The 24,122-nt window shown below is 35.2% G+C and overlaps 1 long non-coding RNA gene across 1 annotated transcript; it reads left to right on the forward strand.

The window, feature by feature from the left end:
• The first annotated feature begins 1,849 nt into the window (after positions 1-1,849).
• Positions 1,850-23,205, forward strand: LOC116964120. Its single transcript, XR_004408565.2, has 3 exons — positions 1,850-1,889; positions 21,899-21,937; positions 23,078-23,205. It is a non-coding gene; the product is annotated as an uncharacterized LOC116964120 (long non-coding RNA).
• The last annotated feature ends 917 nt before the right edge of the window (positions 23,206-24,122 follow it).

The following is a 24,122-nucleotide window of genomic DNA, read 5'->3' on the forward strand; positions in this document are numbered from 1 at the left end:
TTTCAAGTTTTAAAACCAGTATATTTATAATGAAATTTATTAGTGGTGGAGCTTGTCCAGGCATTTCATACACCTTGTGCATCATTCACTTGAAAAGTTGGAAAACAGTCCAGGTCATGTCATAATTCTCAGATTGGTTAGATATATTAGGTGGGATTCCACCCTATGTTTATGAGAAAAAAGTACCTATTTTTGCTTCAGCTCCTGATACAGCATCTGGACTCTTCTGTTGTATCCCTATATGATCTCATTGTGACATTTTGGAAATAGTACAGTATGTTTAAGGACTTTGTACAATTGTATTTCAAAGTAAACAGCAATTATATCTTCATTTTAGAGATCATTCTTGTATTATTAACAAGACCAAAACAATCTGTAAAAAATGGAAATTTAATCTGATTATACCCCTTTCTGAAGGATAATTAGGGAAGAATTCAAACCACAAAGTGAGATTTCAAGGCAATTTTTCAGCTAATTAAATCATGCAGAGCCTACTTGAAATTTGGGGTTCCAAATTGCAGAGATGGAGAATAATTTGGTGTTACAGAATGGGAGACTAAAAAAATCTGCCTTCTTTTAGGTTTAAATCTGTGTCCTGGTGTGGAATAACCAGATCTACTTATCTATTCCTTTTTCAACACGTGTCTGAGGAAAACCACAGAAGAGCACAAATTTAAAATCTGGGAAAATGAGAAAATTACTTGTAAACATGCAAAGTTTATCGCAACTAAGTACACAAACCCTTGTTTACATATTGTGTAGTACACATTTGCAGTACTACAGTATACTGTTGCATGACCTATCCAGTATTTTGATGACAAAAATCTTTAATCATTTAGTCATGGCATTAGCTTCTGTAAGGCAATGTTCACCTGGTAGTAGTCAGTAAAGTCTATGAACATAATTCCGCACATAAGTGATAACAGAATGGTGCTCTGCATAAAGTGATGCAGAACAAATCAGGACTTTCATGAAAGCTGTTGGACAGCAAAAATATCAAGCTAAGATTTCACTGGTACTGTTACATTAAAAGTAAATGCAGAACTTGCATTGAATGCTCTGAATTTATAGTAGGTCTGCATTCATAAAAAGACTTTCAAGATCTGGAGAATTTACTTCTACAGCAACAGAATTTCATGATGCCACTGCTGATGTAAAACTCTCTTAGAGTAAGAAGTTTGGTCAAGGAAGGATCAGAGAATGGCTGCCTTTTGGTAAGTCCATACTCCTATACAATTCATATGGTTTTGATACTGCTGCAGTACAAGACTGTGAAGCTGTGATATACATTTGCATGTGTGTGTTATGTCTGTACAGAAAGGTGATGGATGATTACTGATGTTTCCCACAATTGCTCCAGCATCCCTTACACAAGACTCTCATGTATCTGTTCTGGCCAGTATAATTGTTAGTTTGAGTTTTATAGATAGATTACTGTCGGGGGCAGCCTGGTCTCTCCTTCTAGCAGCGAGATAGAGCTGATTAGGAAGGACGTGCTCAACTTAGCGTCTCGTAACTTGCACAATCTGTAAGCAGACTGTCACACCCCTGGGGCCAAGGACGATTTCTTCCTGGAGGGCTGGTTTCGTAACTAAAGATAAGCATGTGCTATAGAAACAGGATGTAGGAGTAGAAGTTGAAAAAGAGGAAGAATGCTGTGAGCTAGCAGAAAATTAACTGCAGAAAATGTCAAGCTGACCTTAGACGTTAGCCAATCATGAGCTCAATTTTTGTAATATGTATTAGGTGATTAACCATTGTGCCAATCAACTTAAAACACATGTCTCTCTTTGTCTGTTTGGAATATAAAATCGGTTGTTGTGTTCAATAAAGTAGATCCTGACTTGCATCAAGCTGGGTCTCCGTCTCTCAATCGCGGCAGATTACTGGTAATCCAAATGTAGACAATTATTATTTACATTGATAAAAGAACAACATTTTATTATTTTGTATAGTTTACTGAAATACTTGTGAAAACCATTGCACTGTGACATAAAGGTACAATTTAAATTGTTATGCGGTGGGTTTTTTTTGTTGTTTTTGAAAAGCATAATTGCGTGCAGAACCTCTATAGTCTGTTATGGATGTTTATTAAACAGGGATAAAAGGTATTGTGTACATTAGGGAGCAGGAACCGAAATGCTCACTTGAGAAGGAACCTGAAAGGAATTAGTAAGAGAAGTATGCAATCCCTGGAAAAGATGATTGTAATTCTGCCTCACCAGTAAACCAGCATAGGTAAGGGAGAACCAGCTAAACTTCAGAGGTGACAGGCTTTGTCAAGTTCTGTAGCCAATTATCAACATTTCGAGCAGTTCCCTGTATTGCTCATTTTGATATCCAGCTGCATTTACATGTTCCATTTCCACAGGTGATGTTCCACAATAAAATTTAGATATAAAAATACACTAAACATTGATGCTTCAATTAAAGGTGATCCTATCTTAATGAAAAACCCTTTTAAAAGTATAAATTATCCATAGTGTTTTTGCAAGATATATTGTATAGTTTTGGTCCTTTTCCCACATATTAATAGGTTTTGCTTAGAGCTGTGGAGTAATTCTGGACAGAAAAAAAATTATCCAGTGCAGAATGTCTAAATGTTTTCACTATTGTTACTATCCTCTTTGCCCTGTTATTGAAAAAAAAAAAACAAAAAAACAAAAAACAAACAAACCCAAAATTAAACAAAACAAACATATTACAGATTCATTAGCAGATGCACGGATCCTATCGATTCTATGTCTCTTAATAAACAGGATGTTCATGAAGACAGTCTGTTTATATTCATTTATGATCTGTAGCATCATTGGGGCTTTTTTTGAGTCCTCTCCTCATATTACCTATGAGGTTTATGGGTCTAGGAAGGATCAGAGTAGCTTCAAAAAGGATCATATGTGGACTGCAAAGCCTTTCTAGGAGCCCATAGGGGTCTCTGTGGGACAATCCATATGGCTGAGAGTTCTGTGGTGTAGCAGGCATAAAACAGCATCCCTGCCTTTGAAACAGACAGAGCTATTGAGATGAAATGACAGAGATGGAGATACTGCTGTAAAAAACAGTGGGAAATAATGTGGCTAGCTAGGCAGAATTAACTATAAATGTACACTTTACTGTCTTTTCAAAGGGTTAGTTTTGTTTTTTTTCTCCTCTAGTTTCATTTCACTTTGGTTATTTTTACAGTTTAGAATACTGAAGTATATCAACACTATCTTAAAAATACTTCCTTAATTTCAAGAAGACAAATAAAGTGTGATTATTCATGTGTTTTAGAATACAGTGTACATTCTCAGGAACAAAACTTCTGTTCTAGGCCTTTTCTATGATAGGTAGAATATCAGTGAAAATAAGATTAAGGTTTTGCCCAGGAAATTTTTTTGAAATTCAATTTAAATTAACTCCTTGTTGCAAAAACAAAACATCATGGATTTTTTCATAATCTTATTGTCCAGCAGTCTGTTCTGCAGTGCTGTTCTGTCCTACATAGGTGAGATTTCAATCTGATTCTGAGTGCCTACTCTACAGCATTGCACTAAGACCAGGGGTTTCACCAAACATTCTTTAGTCAAGACTGTATTCTGTTTTAAATCTCATTTCTCACAGATTTCATGGGGGGAATTTGCATGCATGTAATATAGAAGGAACCCAAGCAATATTATGGACAACAAAAGCGTAAGCCTTCCTGAAATTCTCCACAGAGAAGCCACAACAACTGCCTCTGGGTGCTCTTGGTTCTGTTTCACCACTTTGCCATCTGGGGAAACATAAGAGAATCAATACATCAGATTCTGGAGGTTATGCTTTAGAGGTTATTTCTTTTAACAGATGAATTGTTTTCCTCCTTTCCTCATAAATATAAACAGGAAAAAAATATTGTAACTGGTGACAACTGAGGTAATTAAATAGCTTTGCTTGGATACAGATAAAAAGGTTGTAAACCTTGCTTGACAGTGTCCAGTCATAGCATGAAGGACAAATTTTTCATGGACTTTGCATTAGTGTGATATATGGTTCTCTTTGCCCCTTCCCCCCCCAGTAAATTACCTTCATCCAGGATAAATGTAAATATAAGAACAAGCAGTAACATTACTCGATAATTTAATTCTCCTTCACTGTGTCCTTGAAACTTCTCACAAAGCATCACAATCCTTTAGAGTGACTTAATGTACAAAATATCAAAGTGCTGAGAGATCCCAGTAGTTTCACAAAATTAAAAAGGCATTGTTTTATTTTTAATTCTTTATTAACATCTTTCTTTGTATAGGAAAGGAATTTTGATGTAATACAGATGTCTCTGATCTTTAAAATTATAACGCCAATTCAGATATTTATTATTAAATAGTTGTCATTATTCCGTGTTGTAAATTTTAAGATTACAGAGTTATTACATTCTGCCAATAAAATTCAGAATGCATGTACTGATTCATTTTCAGTTAAGCATGAACAAAAATGGTTTTAACTTCTTGATCCTGTGAGAATATGTTATCCAAAGGCCTTTATCTGTAGAAATGTCTAAAATAAAAATGTCTGTACATGATTGGGGATTTTTTTTTTTTTCCTGAATGAATGTGTAATCTTGAATAATTCTTACTTGTATCATTTATATCATACCTTATGGTCTTTATTACAGAGATAAAGCTCCTTGGGTTTTTAGAGGTCTGAATACAAAATAGGCCTGCTCCATGTTATATAATATTCATAATATTCATATTATGAATTATTGTCCTAGAATATCTAAAGGCCCAAAAGGCAGGAGTCCTGGATTTCTGGCTGTGACCACTAAAAAACCGAAACAACACCACAAAACTTGTTAGTCTGTTCATCCTTCTCATAAAGGGAGAAAATACTGGAACCTTCATAGTTCAGCTGAAGGAGTCAACTCACAGGGGTGACCTCCTGCTCCTTTGTGCCTTTTCTCTGTTTTGCCCAATGGATCACCTGATGATCTAACTTAGAGTAGTTGTAACTACTTCTTTTTAACATACTTTCAGTGCATCTGACTTCTTCATTCTGTCAAGATATGAGATCTTTTGTCTCAGCTGTGTTGATAGGGAGGTATCAGGCCTTCTTTTCTTCAGACAAGTGCTAATCAAGTACAAAAAACAGGAGTTTCACCACTATCACTTTTGGAGAGTTGTGCTCAACTTCAGGCACCAAGGAAACTGCAAGGCTAACAAGAGGAAGGCTTTAAACTTTAGTAGTTTTGGAAAGGTGAAGGGCATGATGACCACATGGTCTGGTTCACACTTGGATTTTATTGGATTAAAGTCTGTGTACACAATAGGTGTCATGGTTGTGACTTATGATTTTTATGATTTATAATTTAGCACATGAAGTTATGATATATATAAGAAAAGGAAAGCTGCAAAACTTGGTGAGTACAATCACTATACATTTATGAGACCACTAATATTGAACTGATTGTTACTAGGAGTAGAGGAAAAGTATCTCTAGTCCATTTACTTCCCTGTTAAATTTTCACTTGCATATAACATTTCCATTTAGGTTTTTTTTTTTTTTTTTTTGCCAATACCACTATTATTTTAATTGCCATGAACAATTAAAATGCTGTTTAAAGCATAGTTACCCCAAATTCTGCTTGCAGGAACAAAGTTCTGCATGAATGGATATAAACTGATATGTTTCCACAAATACAGTTTTCCCTCATAATGCTCTTGTCCATAATGTCCATAGGATTGTATTAACCAGCAGTATTTGTTGTCTTCTCCTATGCAACGTACCTGAGCTGTAACCATTGACATGTGATATGCAGACATGTAAAGTCCTGGTGAAAACAAAAGTCCATTAACCAATACTTGGGGAAACAGGCAGTTCTGTTTAATGTTGGCTGAAAGCTAAGGACTCCTGATGATAAATGCAGGAGTTCTGTTTTCTCTTGTAATAACAGTGATTCAGCCTTAGGCATAACACTAAGAGGTTTCCAAACTTTCATCATGTTAATTTTTTTTTCAGTTGTATTGATTTTAATGGTCCTAGACTAAAAATTAATTTAATCTAGCAAGTTCAATGTCTTCAATAGGAAAATATTTGTAACTAGAGAAAAAAATAACATGAATATGCACTATATGTATAACATACGCCATGCAGAGAAATAATGTAGACTCCAATAGGATCTGAGGACTATCTGCCACCTGCATCATTAGAGGTAGTCATAATTGATAGTTTTGGCTCAGTTTTCAGTATATTCTCTGGTCTTGCCAAGATGGAATTTGAGCCACATCTTTTAAATTTAAGATTGTGGGCAGATTTTGAATTATTTCTATCTAAATGTTAGCAGAACTAGTAGGAGAACATCCAAAATGGCATTGTTGTCTGTGATATGCCTGGGATTGTGGTAATAACCTTTGTACTACCAGTAGAGAAAGCATCTTGGACTATTTTGTTCTCATACCATATATGCATACGTTACTAATTCCATTCTTTGAAATTTGGTGTCCTTGGTATATTTAGCTTCTCTGTGAATTAAACACACTTCAGTAAAAACTTTACTTATTAGATACTGTGATACTGATTCTGTTTCATATAGGCAGTTTTAAATAAGTGTACCCTGCCTTGAGTATATTAAAAAAAAAAAAAAAAAATCTGATAGAGCAGTGTCCGTAGCAGTGAGAAATAAAATTATAAAAGCAGTAGATATTGTTAAGGTTCTGGTTAGACATAGACCTCTTTTAGTAAACCATATCAGGATATGAAGTATTGTAATCACAGTTTATCATCAAGTGGGCATGAGTATATTAGACCTATCAAAAACGGAGATCTATATTAATCTCCATTACTCTATAGTGCTTGGATAATGTTCTGTAACAATGTGCTTTGAAAAGAAATAGTATTACAATGCATCTGTTCAATAGCTTAAATTATTATAAACTGCAAGAATAAATTTTGACTTTCTTAATTGTTTCTAGATATTACTTAATATGAAACTTTTCAATTCAATGATGACAATTATATGCCAATTTCTATTACAGAATACAAGGATGACTGCGATAGTGAAAATTTGTCTTGCAAAATTCTATCTGACCTTTTTCTTAAAACATGCAGGGTCAGTGAGAATATGCTGATTTTTAATATAAATCAGTTTATGCCATGTAAGAACTTTTGTCCCATTTGGCTATTAAAGCTATATTTTCTATTATAACATCAGTAAGATAAACAGTGACTATGTGACAGGCTTAAGTGTACCATAAAGCCTAAAAAAGAAACAAACATCTAAGACCTCCAAAAAATATATGTTCTAGAGAACTAGATAGATCTAAAGAACTCAGCAACAGGTTTCCATATCAATAACTTAGTCTTCAGATTTTAATAGCTTCAGTGATCTAGGGAAATAGACTCTATATCCAGCAAAATGCAGGTTTATAGCTCAGTGGATGGAGATTCAGGCTTCCATTATAAATAAATAGCATTGCATTAAATTGCCCTAGCCTCTTACTGCACAACACTATCTGACACCAGTAAAATATTATTACATTACCTTGCCCTTTGTACCAACAACAGCAGCACATATTGCCAACAACAATTAATTTGTACCAGGGAACACCGGGTTCTTTCAGAACTGCAGTACACATGAATAGAGGTGGGCTGATCATCTGTTTCCCCCATTCATTTCCAATGCAAGAAATCCTAGCTTTTCTGGCCAGACTGACATACAAATGCCTAAAAAGTCACCTCATCCAACCCTTTTTGTTTCTCTGAGCTAATCATTCCTGTATAAGAATGTGATAAGATACATGCTGATTTACAATATGCAGCTTGTACTGATCACATCATATTTTACATTATTTTTTGAATAAAATCTGAAAAATTAGCACTAAAGACATTAATTTTGTAAGTAAATAGTCTTAAACATTGTCAAAAAGACAGATGGTCCTTAATTTAGTAAATATTTTTGCAGAAGTTTAGGATATAAGATAAAGCTTTTCTGCTCACTTGATAGCATATATTATACCAGTTTAGTAGAAGTACTGCTTATTCAAAGTGATTCTTTTTGAGTTTGCATTTTCCAACTGTTACAAGGTCCTTCTCCCTTCTCCTGAACTACTCTATTGAGGGATCAGACTGAGTGTATTTCACAATGGGTAGACAAACACATTACTTTAGACTGGTATTCAATATCTTGTACTTTCAACGTTATGAAGTGCCAATTGGCACATTTGGTAAAATTATAAAGGATGAATTTAAAGTACTCACAGGCACATGTAGATCAATGTTTTTGCATCAGTGTGTGTATAAAGTAGAATTAACATAGAAAAAAAAGCACATTCCTGGTATTGACATGCAATGAATACACTATTTGACTTGTTTGATTTACTTAGTTACTGAGATTAAAAAAAAAATAAGGAAAAAAAAATAGTGTGTATGTGTATATGTGAAGAGGAAAAGTACTGTTCTGCATTTCTTGGATCTCTTACAACTTCAAAATACACTACATAAATATTCCAAAATTTGTCCTATGTTCCAAAAGTCTTGGTGATATCAGAGACAATGTGCTTTCGAAAGCAGTGCCTAGACATATTTTCCTCTGTGAGGTGCTTTGTCCAACTGGAGTGTCCTTGTTATGAACTAGGAGTAGGTATCAAATTGCCTGTCAGTGGCATTGGGGTCCTTTGTGTGTTACTCAACATTATATCTGAACTACAATGGAAGTTAAGCAAGCACTAGCTGATCAGTCCAACAAAATAAGATTGTTCCATATAGACTAAATTTAGGAGCCTAGAGAACTTTACAGTTCAAAATTTAGGTAGTTTATGGTATTTCTAACTTAGGTGATTTCCATATTGTAGTTTGAACTGAGGGCATCCGTTGGAAAACTAATGACTTTATACTTGCACCGTATTATTTTTCTTCCCTAAAACATCTGCTAGTGGCCACTGTCAGAGAGAAGACTTTGGTCTAGACATGCTCTACTTAAGCTTTTATGAAGTGTTTTTACTTAAATGACCATTAATCCCATCTAAGATCTCTATTATGTGTCTTTGGATCAGGTCTTTAATCTGCTTCTGCACTCACAATCTTTTCTCACAAAAATGTTGTAAGGGATGTACACAACATTAAAAATATATAAATACAATATATACATCCATAACCTTTTGAATAAGGTCATCATTACTGCTCAAATATTATAAAGTTTGTCTGGACCATGAAATAGTGAACTGCAAAACTGAAAAGATTCAGTTTTTTCCCTGTTATGATGCTTTCCCCTTGCAGCCACTTCATCCATCAAAATCTCTGCTGTTGGACAGCCCTACACCAGAAATACTGTAACACCTTAGTGTGTGATATAAGTAAAGGAATCTCTTAGTATAGATAAAATTCTATCAGAAAATCTGCACTTTGCCCTGTAATTGTTAATTATACCACTTCAAATAAAACCTGCTCTCTTTGTGAAGTGCAATTTAGTGATACTGCTTTATCTTTACTAAGGGTTTCTGCCAGTTTAGCTGTGTCACTCACAGATCACCTCTTACCCTTCTTTAGATCAGCATTGCTGTTATGGTAGTGAAAAATCAAACAGAAGACTGCAATTATAAATTTTCAGTATAATTGATGTAATATTCAGAAGAATCTGAAAACACGTGGATGATTTGACTGATATTTTCTCAGTATGTTTTTTGCTCAGTCATTTAATGATGCTGTAGGTACTGTATGATTTGATCCCAGTAATTCAACTACCAGAAAAGAATGATGTCTATTTCATAAAAATGGGCATGCATACCCTTACTACAGTCATGGTAATAAAATCAGTGTTAACACCAACATAACAGTGCTGAACTGAAGCCACATATCTTGGTGACCTCTAGCAATATGCATACAGCATTAGGGGGCTGGACATACATTGATTTACTTAATTATTAGTCATGTTTTGCAACCTGTGCTGACCTCAGTGTAGTTATGGCTTTACTAACCTTGATATCTCTGCTAGGTAGTCTACTAGATGAGATATTTCTGTTCTGTACTTCAGCATAGAAAATCTCTTGTTGTGTGGAAATGCCATTTCGATTTCCTAGCATTTGCTGTTCAAGGAAAACTTTTATTCTCTTTGTTGCAATTAACTTGGTTTCCTGACTTATGAAATTCTCTCTGTCGGTGCTCTAAATTTTAGAGCAAATTCTTGATAAATATGATCAGAACTATTTTCTTTATAACATTTTGTTTGATGGGCATTATTGATCATGACTTCCCCTGTGTAGAAACAAGCAGAACTGCACTCCCAGAATCACTTCTCTCTTTCTTTCTTCTAGTCAGGAGTAATCATGTCTATCAGCCTCTTTACTTAGTCACTGAGAAAACTCACCACTTGCTGTTAGGAATTGTAAATTGAATTGCATTACAGAACATGAAATATAAAGTCTCAGATAACAAAAACTGGCTGTAATTATATTCACACACAAAAAAAACACAGAAGGAGACTTTTAAAGCTGGGTGCCGGAAAAACAAAACAAAACTCAAACCCAAGGAAATCCAGATATGAATGAAACACTCCGTATGTCTTCTAACTCGTAAATGTCATTAGACACATTATAAAATTCATTAACATGGAAGTCTGCTGTTCTTAGATACTGGTCAAAGCAGGGAAGGTGTCATCATGTTGTTTGTAACTTTTATTGGTTTATCTTTCAATTACAATAAATTTTTGTGGAGTGAGAGAATATGTGCTTGGTGAAGTGTAAGCAGGTCTTGAGTCCTAATTCTGTACCTGCTACCTACCTGTGTACGTTGAAAGTACTTTTTTTGTGTTACAGTTTACCTGTTTATCAAGTGGGAATTATATATGTGTTTTGTGGATTCACCAGGTGAAAAATCTGAGGTACTTTTTGAACATGTAGAGTGCTATGTAAATATTAAGACTCAGATCCACACAAGTGTTTAAGCACTTAACACCTGTCAAATCAAACAGAATGAAGTGCCTAAATAGATTTTGCAGATCTGAGCTTTTGTGCTTGCTGTGTGTAACTTTTGTTTTTCCTTTAATCAAGCAGTTGTTGCTTGTGGAATGTCTTGGGGAGCAAGTTCAATAAAGAAAATTTCACACAGTCAAGTGTTTTTCAAATGTTGCAGTTTGTTACAGCTATACCTTTAGTTTTGTACAATGCATTTTCCATCTTAAGGCCTTATGTAGGTTTCTATCATCATAAGTAGAAATTATTAAGAGGAAAGTGGAAGCCTTTATTCCCAAAATTAAGTTGCTCTTTTGACATACTTGTGTAATTGGAATTATTACTCTAGGGAGCACTGTGTGTGCAAAGGTTTATTTTTTTTGTTTTGGTTGGATTTTAACCCTCAAAAAAGAACACATTTCATACATTTTTAGTTCACAGCAGTAATTACTTGTGCCAAAGTACTGAGTTCCATCTCTGAGTGTTATGAATAGAAGAAATTGTATCTTAACTGCATAGAAGGCAAGAATATGAGACAGTCAGGCATGGTGAGAGAAATGGTTCTATGAATACATAACCAGAGTGCTCACTTCTTCCACCTTCTGCAGACTGTTCAATTTGCAACAGCACCCTGAGTATTATTACTCCATTACTATGCAGAGATTTCATTCAGCTTCCAGCTGCACAGGCCTTTATGCCCATTATCCAGTCACACGTGTGAACTGGTGTTACATAAAGAAAATACATATGTAATATACTGATATGATCCAGGGAACTGTCCATTGAAGTAAAAATGAATTCCCAAATTATTTCACAGAAAAAGAAACAAACAGCATACTGAAGATACTAGTGAGGTATTTGATACCTCCGACACATAGAGACAGTGGTCAATGAAGCTGTACCAGTCTGTACTAGTTAAGAACTGGACCCACATTTTTATTTCAGTTCTTTATTTTCCAAATCCTCTTACTCAATGTCTGTTTCTTTGGAAGGAAATCTGTCATAGTATGTCCTTTCATGTTTTAGGAATATCTTGTATAAAGCAAGTCAGTAGTGACCTCTCAAATGGAAACTCCAAAAATAACCACAAAAATTTCTGAATTTTTCAAATACAACATTGGAATTTAAAATGAGAACTATGAATTATTTACATAGAAAACCAGAATGAAGTGATTAATTATGACATGCAAAAGAAAGGAAGAAAATAACATTTGTAGTGAATAACAAGCAATTATTAATATAGTAATGACAAAAGACGATAGTTTAAAAATAGACTTCACCAAAACAGCACACTTTTGGGTTGCCAGTTTTAAGCAACAATTCTTTTTTTTTTTTTTTCCTTTACATTAATTAAGCATGAATACATATTAGAGGCTTTTTCCAGCCCAATTAGTACAACAATATGCAGAGAATTACATCTCCTGTTGCCATTCTTATGGGTTTTAAACAGTTCTTGTGGATGAAAGTTTCTGATTCATCCTGATTTCCAGATACTAGGGTAATTCGTTATTTAGCCTTTGGATATGGTGTTGCTATGGAATTTTGACTGAATACATATAATCAGCGAAGTGAGACTGCCTTCAAACATTAATCTGAATTTTTATCAAGGTTCAGGAATATCACATATACATAAAGAATGAATTCTGAAAGGGTACAATTCTTATATAAAAACAATGACTGTTGGGATAATTTGATTTTATTGTTGGTGCTTGAACATCATTAACTATAACAGCATGTCTACTATTAGTCATTCTAGTTACTGATAGTACAGGGACAGAACATGAAATTCAGTATTTATTTGTTGGTCGCCCAAGAACTGATGACTTCAAAAGACTCTTACAGGTTTCTATATCCAAAGTCTTCTAGGATAAGATAAAGTGCTGCAAGAAGATATATCAATATCTCTGATATATATACAATATATAACTTCAGGCAGATTTTAAAGACAAAATGATCTTTGTAGTTACATTGTCTGGTCCATATATAATGTTATATAAACAATGTGACAGAAGAAATTCCTACATTATGCCTGCAATTGAAGTAGATAATACCTTCTAGACAAAGCTAAACAAAATAAAATGCACCTTAAATTCTAAAATTCACTGCGGCTCTTCATCTATATACATCAAGATTTAACACAATTTATACTTACCAGTATTAATGGAAACTGTATTCACTTATGGAAAAAGCAATGAATGATGAATAACTTCTTTAAATCTTGTCTACAAGTTTAAGGTAATGCTATTAATGGAGGTTAAGTTCTGTAAGAGTAACAATAGCAATAACTAGTTTGCATATGGAAAAGATTGGCCTCTCACAAGTCACAGGAAACAAATACACAATAAAAAGACATGAAATGGAAAAGCAGACAAGAAAAAGGTTCATACAGATAAAATAATTTTTGGACTACCGGTTCTTGATTAATCCAATCAGTTAAATTTAAGCAAACAATAAGTCTTCATGTTGACTATTTAGTTACATGCTGACAGCTTACTTGAAAATATCATTATAAGAATAAAACTTGTTAAAATCCTTGAAAAAAAGCAGATTCTGAAAAAAAAAAAAAAAAAAAAAAAAGAAATAAAGAATTAAATATATGCATTTCTTCCAAGCTTACAGTCCTGGATTGTTTCTTAAATATGCATATTTGGGGTTAACAACCTTTTAATACTCTTGACAATAAGTTTGAGTATTATATACAATGAAAATTTAATGAATACATCTTTAATGCTTTTAGTTGTTTTATTGCTCTTTTTAATAGAAGCTGATTCCACTATTTAATTGCCATTTGACTTAGTTTGGATCTAGTCCAACACACAAGGAGCAGAAGAGAATGCTGTGTTTTTCTCACCAACTTTCCAAATACGATTTTTTTTTTGTCATATTTTTGTAATTGTTAAGTGGAAAAGACTCAGTTAAAGGGCTTTGGCTTAACACAGCACAAAACCACCAGGGAAATTCATGGATACTAGAGAATCCTTTTGATCCATATAATACAGTCAATAAAGCCGAGACTCCCAAGGAGGGTCTTAAGGTCCTTGTTTTTAGCTTTGTGCTTGTGATGCCTTTTGGACTAGTAGCATGTGTTTCAGAAGCTTCTGAAATCATGAGGGACTTGGCATCACAAAAGACGATCCTTCATAAAAGATTAGTGGAGACTTATTTGATTCCAGGCTGTAAGGCTGATAATATCTGAGGGTTCCTGATCTCACATATATTTTTAATAGGGACTGAAGAAGAACTACTTGCAAGGCTCTCTTACTATAACTATTCTGTGGGTCTTTTTTAAAAATCCAAAAATGGATGCAATGAAAATTATCTTAAAAGTCTGAAACATGAGAATTATACTCTGTAACAAACTTTTGAAATATTTTTTTTTATATAAAAATAGAGCAATATGAAGCAGTATCTCTTCTTAAAGAGTGATGTAGATTTTAATTCCTGCATAAATATATTTTAATTTAGAACTATCCTTTCTTCTTTGTACATGTTCAAATTTGCTGCATTGCAGTGTTGTGCACATTTGTAATTTAATGTTGTTAAACCTCTTTAAATGCTAACATTGTTATTTAAACACAGATATGCATTTCAGTTTGAAAATATAATGATCACAAAACCCAGGAGGATCTAATTTAGATGAAAGGGCAGATCAGGAGTCATGCACAATTGTTTGCATAATCAAGTATAATTTATTATTTTTGTTTATGTTTATTTACCCACTGAACAATTGTGACAACACAGAAAACATGTGCAGTTATCTGATTTAAGTGCAGAAGTCTACTTGAGGATCTATTCTTTTCAGCCCTGCTGGTAAGGATCTTCTGTAGAGCGTAAAATAAGTGTTGTTGTAGGTTCAAAGTCACACAGTCAGTGAACAAAAACAAGGCAGTTAGGACACGTGGTTATGGTCTGTGAAAGGTTTCTCTCTTTCAGAGGTGTTTTCACATTTGCTTTTCTGACAAAATCCAGTTCATGATGTATCACAAAATATATCTATGATGACATGTCCATGTACAGAGAAGTGGTTAGTGTTTCCCATTGAAGTAATTCTGGAGATGCCTAACACAGGATGTTCTCAGAGTGCCTCCAAGTCACAGAGTGTCTGTGCAATCAGTAATTTCTCTTCAATTTCTGCCTGTCTTGGTGCTAGAAAGGGGTTCTTTGATTCTAGATCTCTATTTTTCACTCCAAGACAGCCTGTCACAGTTGCAGTGATATGAAACTTGAAGAGGATTTAAAATTTAGACCTTGCAGTCTCATTAGTTGTTGTTTCACCCCAAGCATTCTCCATTTTCAGTCATTTCCTCTGAATCAAGGGCCCTCCCCAGAACCTGGGTAGCGTTTTGAAAGTGTCACAACTTTGCTTAAGCTGTATTTTAATTGTCAGAGTTTATTTACACAAAAAATTTCTGGTTTTACACAAAAAAATACCCGTTTCTATTTGGAAATTATTGGTTAAAGCTCCTTTTGATTTCTTTCAATGCACCAACAGGAATATCTGTACAAAATATTCTTTAGTTATGGTTTATGCTTAGTACCCCACAATGTCTAAAAACAGAAATGTTGGCTTTATGTCTTTTTTATAACCTTTTGAGATATTTTCCAGTAAATAGATCCAATTTCCTTTGAAGATGGCTTCTTTTTACCAAAAAGGAAATTTATTTTACTTGTATTATCTACAAGTGCTGTGATTTGTGAAATGCAGTCTGTTCATAAATGTCATTCTCTCTTACTAATGAAATAGTTAAACATTTAAAATTTCAGTGTAGCCTGAGAGCTGGCTTATATTTGTACTAATGTCTGTGAAGCACAGACAGTTCTTGTACAGAAATTAGCATTATGAAACCAAAAATGATATGCAATTATTCAACACTCTCATGTCCTCTTAATTGTTAGAGAACACTAAATCTGCATTTGACAAGTAGGTAGGATACAATAACTGAACTTTTATTTTGGAAAAGAAACCAGAAGATTACTAAAGATTAAACTAATAGCTTTAAATACAAACCATATATCAAAGACATGTAAGGGGAAGAGATCTTCTGTTTCTAGTCCACCATGTCTTCAGTCTCTGTTCTCCCTTTCTTCACAGGGTATTTTATATTTTTCCAGGTGTTGAGAGAATACAACACTTAAATATAGGCTACTAATAAGAAAAGGCAGTCACAACAGATCAGATTGTGTAGAGGTTGACAAACAGGAAATAATTTTGTTGGGACACAATGATTGAATAACAGAATCTTTACAGTTTAAGAATCTGATTTCTGTGAAAAATCGTGATCCCTCATGAAAACTAATCTTGTTACAACAGTTTAACTCATCATACTGTAGTTATGTGGGGAGGAGCAGGGTGGAGAAGGGAGGCTTCAGCACAATTCTTCATTCATTATCATTAGTTGTTTTACATGGAAATAATGGAATTACATTGCATACACTTCTGTTGTAACAATCTTGAACCTCTCTGGTGAGACCACCTTGAAATGTTCCGCACTGCTAATTTTCACAGATTTTTCCAATGGAATACCTTAACAGAGAATCCTACTTCAAAATGTGTAGCACAATAGGACATACTATTGTTTGATACTTCAGGGTAGTTTGCACAAGGTTAAATTTATCCATTCATTTTTATTTACAATTTTAAATTACTTTCCTTTCACATTGAGTTTGGATCTCCTCAAGGGTAAGAAACCTTTTAACACAGGAGTCTGCAAAGCCTTATGTAAAACTGAACATACAAGCCTGGACGTTACAGTATTAAGCTCCTGAGTGCTTGACTTATCAGCAGATGTTTTGACAGGAAGCACAGGGAAAGTGTCCTAGATAGCAAATGTGAGTGACCAATTACATGTAAAGTGCAGACTGAGAGCTTTGTAAATGCAAGTAGATTACACAGATAGGACTTCTAACTTTATTACCTCCCCAGCCACCATGACCCTAATACAGTGTTACATTATATTATTTTCAGTAGTGTAATTTAAATAAAAATCATTAAATCTATTTCACTGGATTATCTGTATGCACCCAGAGATTAAAATAACCAGTTTCTAATCCATTGATTTTTTTGTGGATATTTTCTTCTGCCAGCCTAGCTATTGATATCAGCAGGCTGACAATCTTTGTCCACAATGAATTATACTGTTCAGAGTTGTTGATCATTCTGAAAAAGTGTAAAAGGGATTTTGCTGGTTTATTGATACTGGTTTCCCCGTTAACCCCATTTTGAATGAGTGAGTTCAGACAGTTCTCTTGACAAAAGATTTCAGACGTGTGGGGTAGCTGTGAACCAGATATGCCTGGATTCTACTTTTTTATTTTTATTTCAAGTAATGTACAATTTCATAAGGTATTTGGGAAACATGTTGGAATAATTAATAAATCTGAATAAGCTGTGATTTGAAAATATATTGCATAGATAGAAAAATGACTACATGAATCAAGCTAAATATATATTTGATTATTTCTTCAGCTGAAGTCTGCACGATAACACAGTTTACTGTTTTTGAAAGTAGTGTTGTTGACTAACAATTCCTGACGACACATTCAACCACGAGCAAGTTTTATGGTTATAAATTACATATATATATTTGTGTGCCAGCTTTGAACTTTAGGAAGTTGTGTGTTTTTTTGCTGTGATAGAGTTAATTTTCTTTATAGTAGCTAGTATGGGGCTATGTTTTGAATTTTTGCTGAAAAGAGTGTTGATAATACAGGGATGTTTTAGTTACTGCTCAGCAGTGCTTACACAGAGCCAAGGCCTTTTCTGCCTCTCAACCCACCCCACCATCAAGTGGGCTGGAAGTGCACAAGGGGTTGGGAGGGGACACAACTGACCCAAGGGATATCCCACACCATGTGATGTCATGCTCAGCATATAAAGCTGGGAGGAGAAGAAGGAAGGGGAAGGACGTTTGCAGTGATGGTGTTTGCCTTCCCAAGTAACTGTTACACGTGATGGAACCTGGCTGTCCTAGAGATGGCTGAACACCTGCCTGCCCCTGGGAAGCAGTGAATTAATTCCTTGGTTTGCTTTGCTTGCATGGCTTTTGCTTTCCCTATTGAGCTGTCTTTATCTCAACCCATGAGTTTTCTCACTTTTACCCTTCTGATTCTCTTCCCCATCCCACTTGGAGGGCAGTGATTGAATGGCTGTGTGGGGCTTAGTTGCTGGCTGGGGTTACATCATGACAGAAGTTTAAGTTCAAATCTTTTCTTCCATAGAGTAATTAAAACACAACAAAAGAAAACTATTGTTCCTTATGGCCAAAGTGATTAGCTAACTTTGAATGACTGCCAGTTTGTTGTTAGTAGAAGTCATTTGAGTTGGCCATTTCTTTATCACATCTTCATTGTGAAAGAACAGTATTGCACCAGAGTTTTGTTTTCCTTGAATAAAGCATGAACAAACAGCAAACAATACCCACCTAATGATTGCCACACATATTTTACCAGCAAATTTACCAAGGAGCTCTGTCACTGTTTCTTTTTTTTTCAGTACTAGTCATGATTGCTTCTCTTGGCTTGCTGGTTCCTTTCTGCTTTTAATACCCTCAGACATAAGCGGTCACTACACTATGACTTACATTTACAATCAGTTTGTAGAGAAACCCACAATGTTCCACTTTGCTTAATCATGTGTTGTGCAGTGTGGCATCCCTTATAGTCCCCAAAAAAGTGTCTATAGTCCCCAGATATCTCACATATTCACAAGTTATCACAATTGCTTCTTCCATGTAAAGTGGAAAAAAAGTTGCAATATTTTCAATTAACTGTGAAGAGGACTGGTTAGTTAATACCAAAGATATATTGGACAGGCTAAAGATATACCAGTAGACAGTTACCAATCATGACAGGTCTGCCGATTATGAAGTTTAAAATTATATCAGCCTCAGTAACTTAGAATGTATAAAGAGAAGTATTTGGTTTAACCATTACAGCATCTTCTCTCTTCTGTTTTTTCTACCAAAACATTTTTCTGTTCAACACTGGGGAACCAAAAGTTCTTTGTATGTTTTTCTCCTAATTTGTTTTCAAAAATGAAGAAAAATTTTAAATAAACTTCTAGAAATGTCAGTTCCTGTGAGATCTAAGACAGATCTCATCCATTCTAGTCAGAATAGGAATACATCAGTTTTCTTTGCCAAGATCTGGTATAATTAGTTCATACCAAAACTTTAGAAACTCAGTGTTATTTATTGGTGGTCTGTAAATCATTAGTAGGGGTGGGAGAAGCTGCAGCCAGTGTTTTTGGTACTGTCCTACAAAAGCACTTGGCTGAAGCTGTAGTCTAGAGTACTGGTTTTGGCTTGGATAGAGTTAATTTTCTTTAGAGTAGCTATTATGGGACTATGTTTTGGATTTGTGACCAAAACAGTGTTGATAACATACTGATATTTTACCTATTGCTGAACAGTGCTTGCACAGCGTCAAGGTTTTTTCTGCTTCTCATGCTGCCCTGCCAGTGAATAGGCTGGGGGTGCACAAGGAGTTGGGAGAGGACACAGCTGGAACAGCTGACCCCAACTGACCAAAGGGATATCCCACACTATATGGCATCAAGCTCAGCAAAGAAAGCTGGAGGAAGGAAGAGGAAGGGGGGGGGGAGGGCATTCGGAGTTATGACATTTGTCTTCCCAAGTCACCATTACATGTGATGGAGCCCTGCTGTCCAGGAGATGGTTGAGCCCCTGTCTGCCCATGGGAAGTAGTGAATGAATTCCTTATTTTGTTTAGCTTGAGTATACAGATTTTTCTTTCCTTATTGAACTGTCTTTATCTCAACCCAGGAGCTTTCTCACCTGTATCCTTCTGATTCTCTCTCCCATTCCTCTACAGAAGAGCGAGAGTGGCTGTGTGGTGCTTAGCTGCCTAGTGGATTAAACCACAACATTTACCTAAATATTTTTACCTCCTGGATAGTGTACCTTTGTTGTTCTTTACAATCCCAGCAAATTACTTTGGCTCCAAATTTTATTCACCTAGACACCTTCATCAATCAGTGTTCTTGTTGGTTTTCCCTGTAGCTGAGCAAACAATGAGTACACGAGGACAAAGAAGGTCAACTCTCCCCCCACCCCCCCAAAAAAAGTACCAGGTAGGGGACTAGGCAGGGCACACTTGACAGTCCCCACTACTAATGGCCAGAGTTCTTACTGATGACAAGCAGCAACACACAGTAGATCATCTCACCAAAATATTAAATGTCTTCTGTCCCCAAATGAAGAGCAGAAAAAGACAACTGGGGGAAACCAAATGATCACAAGGGACAATAACTGAAAAAAAAAAGGGAGGAGAGCGAGTGTTGCACTGCTGAAGATATAGGAAAGCTGAGATGTGGCACTAAGGAGACCATTCCTAATGTGACAATTTGTATTGGCCAGTGCACAAGACAGGGTCAAGAATGGCCTTTGGCCTGGTGCAGAATGACCATTCTATTCAGTCTTCCTTTCGATAATGAAACTTGACTCTGGAACATAAACATTCTGCTTTAGGAAGCCACCATCATCTGAAGTCCTTTGTTAGAACTGTATGTGCACCTGGTGTGAAAGGAAGTTTGAAAACAGGTAAATTAAGGCAGGAACTTTCACAGTTTGAAACAAATACATTGCATCTTGGTGACAGAACCACTTTTCTATTCTCACTCAAACTCCAAATTGTCTAGAATGGGTGAAAGAGAAACCCACATAGAAACCTGAGAATTCTTCACATTTTGGAAGTGTGAAGACTAGAAAATTCTTCATATTGTCAGCTTTCTCTTGCTCATAGAAATTACACCGTCACCACTTTATCTTTGATAAATTGCATCCTTTAGTGATAACTCTTCTTTTCACTAGATTTCCAACTTCATATGTAAGCTCACCAACCAACCACTTGTAACTGCAATAGTTTCTATTCAGCTATTTTACTATCTATACATACATATCAAACTTCTTCTGAAAGTCCTTGTGCTGAAGCCAGAGTATTGAATAAGCTTCTCATTTAAATACTCAAGCCTGTACACCAGAATAACCCAGAAACTGATAATTCACCTTATTTTTTCACCCTTTTTAGTCTTCCTCTATAGCAGTTATCACTAGATTTGTTGATTGATGATTTCAACGTTACCTTCATTCCATGTTTACTTATTTCTGTTTATCACAAATGTTCAGCATCAGATTATAAAAGTCCATTCTCTCTTCAGATCCATTTTACCTTTAGTAATTAACATTATTCTAGGATGTTGTGTTTCAGAGGAGATCTCAAGAGGTTCATACTTTTTTTTTTTTTTTTCCATCTTGGAAAACTACTATGGTACACAGATGCAATTAAGATATCAGCCTTGAGGCAGGACAACTTGCTCACTGAAAACCAGTGTCCCACAAATCATTCATCTGACCTAGTTCCTATTTTAAAAAATAATTTTTAGTAGATTGATTTCCAAGATATCTTGTCTAGTGCTTATTATGGTATAATTAGTCAAAAATGAAAACCAGACTAATTATGAACTCATCCACTATCTTTGATATGTAGGATTTTTGCTTTAACTTCAGAAGCTGAATCATCGAACCTAAATATTTCTTCCTCTCCTCCCCTGCTGCCCTCCATTGTAGCCTGTTCTTCCTTTTACTTTTCTTCCCAAATCCATCAACATCATATCCAAATAAGCAGTTCATATTTACTAATGTTTTTAGCTTACCTGGGCAAATAAATATTAGCTCGCTTTAATGCCCAGTACTCAGGGATGTTATCATGTACTTTATTGCTGTAGATGTACTTTCAAGCACAATGCTAATATATTGTGTGTGGCTTCTTTGGTAAAATAAGTTTAATCTTTTTGTGTACTCTTAAATTATTTTTTGCCACCATACACTGGTTAAACAAGAGTGCATATTACTTGTGAAACTACAAGTGAATGGGATAAAAGCATCCTCAGAAAACTCATGTAGTTATATATAAGCCATCAAAATTTGTATTTTCTCATCTACTGTTATTTTAATTTTTTTTTTTTTTTTATACTATTCTAGTTCTGTGCCTGCTGGAGACTGCAACTGATACAGACTGAGGTCAGCAGAGAAATTCATATGATTTCAATAGACTTATATCAATTCCATACAGTGTTAACCCTAAAACATCGATTTTACTTTAGAGGTATTACCCATTACTCTAAGATTTGACAGTCTCTAAAATACAAGCAGATTCTATTTGCTGCTTTATATTTCACTACCTTCTTATCAGGGAGTTAAGTTTTAGACTTTCTTTTTTCTTTGGGTTTCTTGGTGTTTTTTTTTTTTTTTTTTTTTTTTTTAAAAAAATTATTTTCTCTCTGTATTTTTTAAGCATCTTTTTTTTTTTTCCACTTTTTCCATTCTCCTATTTTTTCTTTTCCCCTTTCCAGTTTATCTTTCTCAGATGTTTAAAAGCACAGTTCTTGGGATTCTGACAATTACAGTTAGTGTCAGCTCTCTTTTTCTTCTTGTGCTGAACCAGCTTTTAAAAGCTGCACCAGCTCTCTCAGCAGGTCACTGCTGACTTGTACTGCTAGAAAATCACGGCTTTCCAGACAGTCAGTCAATGCCAGAAGAGGAAGGCTGCCTTGTGGCAATTTTCATGACCTAAATTGAATTGGTACAATTGGGTGAGGAAGGCTTGTGTATTACACAGCTGATTAAGAACTGCATAATCTATAATTCTATTGCACCAGAGAGTGCCAAGTGCCTCTTCATATCAGTAAATGAGGACGATATATTTAGGAGCATGGAAATTCGCACTTGAGTCTCTTTTTCAGTGTTTTATGGTTACTGTATTTTTCACGAATACCTGATATTCCTGAGTAAATATAAGGATACCAGAAATGTGTATATTAAACCCAGATGAGTACCAAGTTGCTATCTATCTGTATTTTCTGACAATAAATAATTGGCATTTTATTCTCATGGTACTAGTTGGAAGTACTCTAAAGAAGTAACTTAAATATCATGACTCAATGGCTCTCAAAGTAGTCTGTTGGAAAATATCCTCAGACTTCAATATATATTTTAGAAAAAAAAATTATTTTTTTTCCTATTAGAAGAAAGATTTAAAAACTGTCTCCCGCATAATTTTATGGGGTAAATTATCAGAATACTTCAGTTATACTAGATTTAGTTACTTAGGTCATGTTATTAGTTCATTTAGGTTCTTCATTCCCCTTTTGGCCATGATAGGACTGTTGCTTAGATGAGACAACTCACCTGCGCAAAAGTGGACATGGCACTGGGTAAGAGATATAAGGTGAAACAAAAAAGGCCCAAACAATACGCCTCAAACCAAAGCTGACTTCTGAGTGAATGCCCCGACCAGCAACCAGCATCGTATCAGCAGCATGAAGCAACCAGCATCTTATCAGCATGAAATGTAACCCTGGGAACAATCCCTGAAAACTGTAAGTAAACAACAGGAAGTAACTATAAATCCCAAATGTAAAGAAAAACAGAAACTCCTCAGACATGCCTGGATCCTGGCCAGATCTGGACACGCCTGAGTGAGGCATGTCAATCTACCAGATATCTCCCGTGCATTTTGTATAGATTTGTTTGTTAAACTGCATAAAAGCCGGGCCCTCTCACAGCACAGACGGAAACCTCACCTACGAGCGGACGCCCTGTGTAGGACTTCCCAATTGCCGGGAAAGTCTCTCCGACCCTCCGCTGTGACGGGGCTCCCCAGCTGATGCACGGGTCGGGGTGATGGTAAAGTATGAGGGCAATTGGTGATGGATCTTTCTTAATCACTATAGCTAGCTTTATGTAGTAATGACTAGGTGCATTACCTTGCTTATTCTTTCTGCTGCTTTAAACTAAAGTGAAGTAAGCCTATTTCTTTAGCTTGGTGTCCGTGTCCTTTGTGTTAACCATGTCAATTGGCAAAACAAATGGGATAGAAACAAGGGATTTCCACTGAGTTACTATACATGGTGAACCATATGGGACGTTTGTATATGTACAGAGAAGAAGGAGAGAAAAACACATGTTCCACAAAAAAGTTACATAATTTTATGTAAATTCCAGAATAAAGGGATACAAAGAGGACTTTTTAACAGAGAGAAACTGTTTGTTCTTCCTTTGGTACTCCTTTCCTGCCATGTAGGGCACATTGTTAAGTTACACACTAGAAGTACTGAAATCCTTATTTGCTCCTTCTTGTTCAAGCAAAGCTGTCACTGATTTCAATGGCAGCTCTGCCTGATTAAAGAGAATTGAATAGAGCCCT

Source organism: Tyto alba, unplaced genomic scaffold, assembly GCF_018691265.1.
Source record: "Tyto alba isolate M040663 unplaced genomic scaffold, T.alba_DEE_v4.0 Super-Scaffold_40, whole genome shotgun sequence".
Taxonomy (NCBI): Eukaryota; Metazoa; Chordata; class Aves; order Strigiformes; family Tytonidae; genus Tyto; species Tyto alba.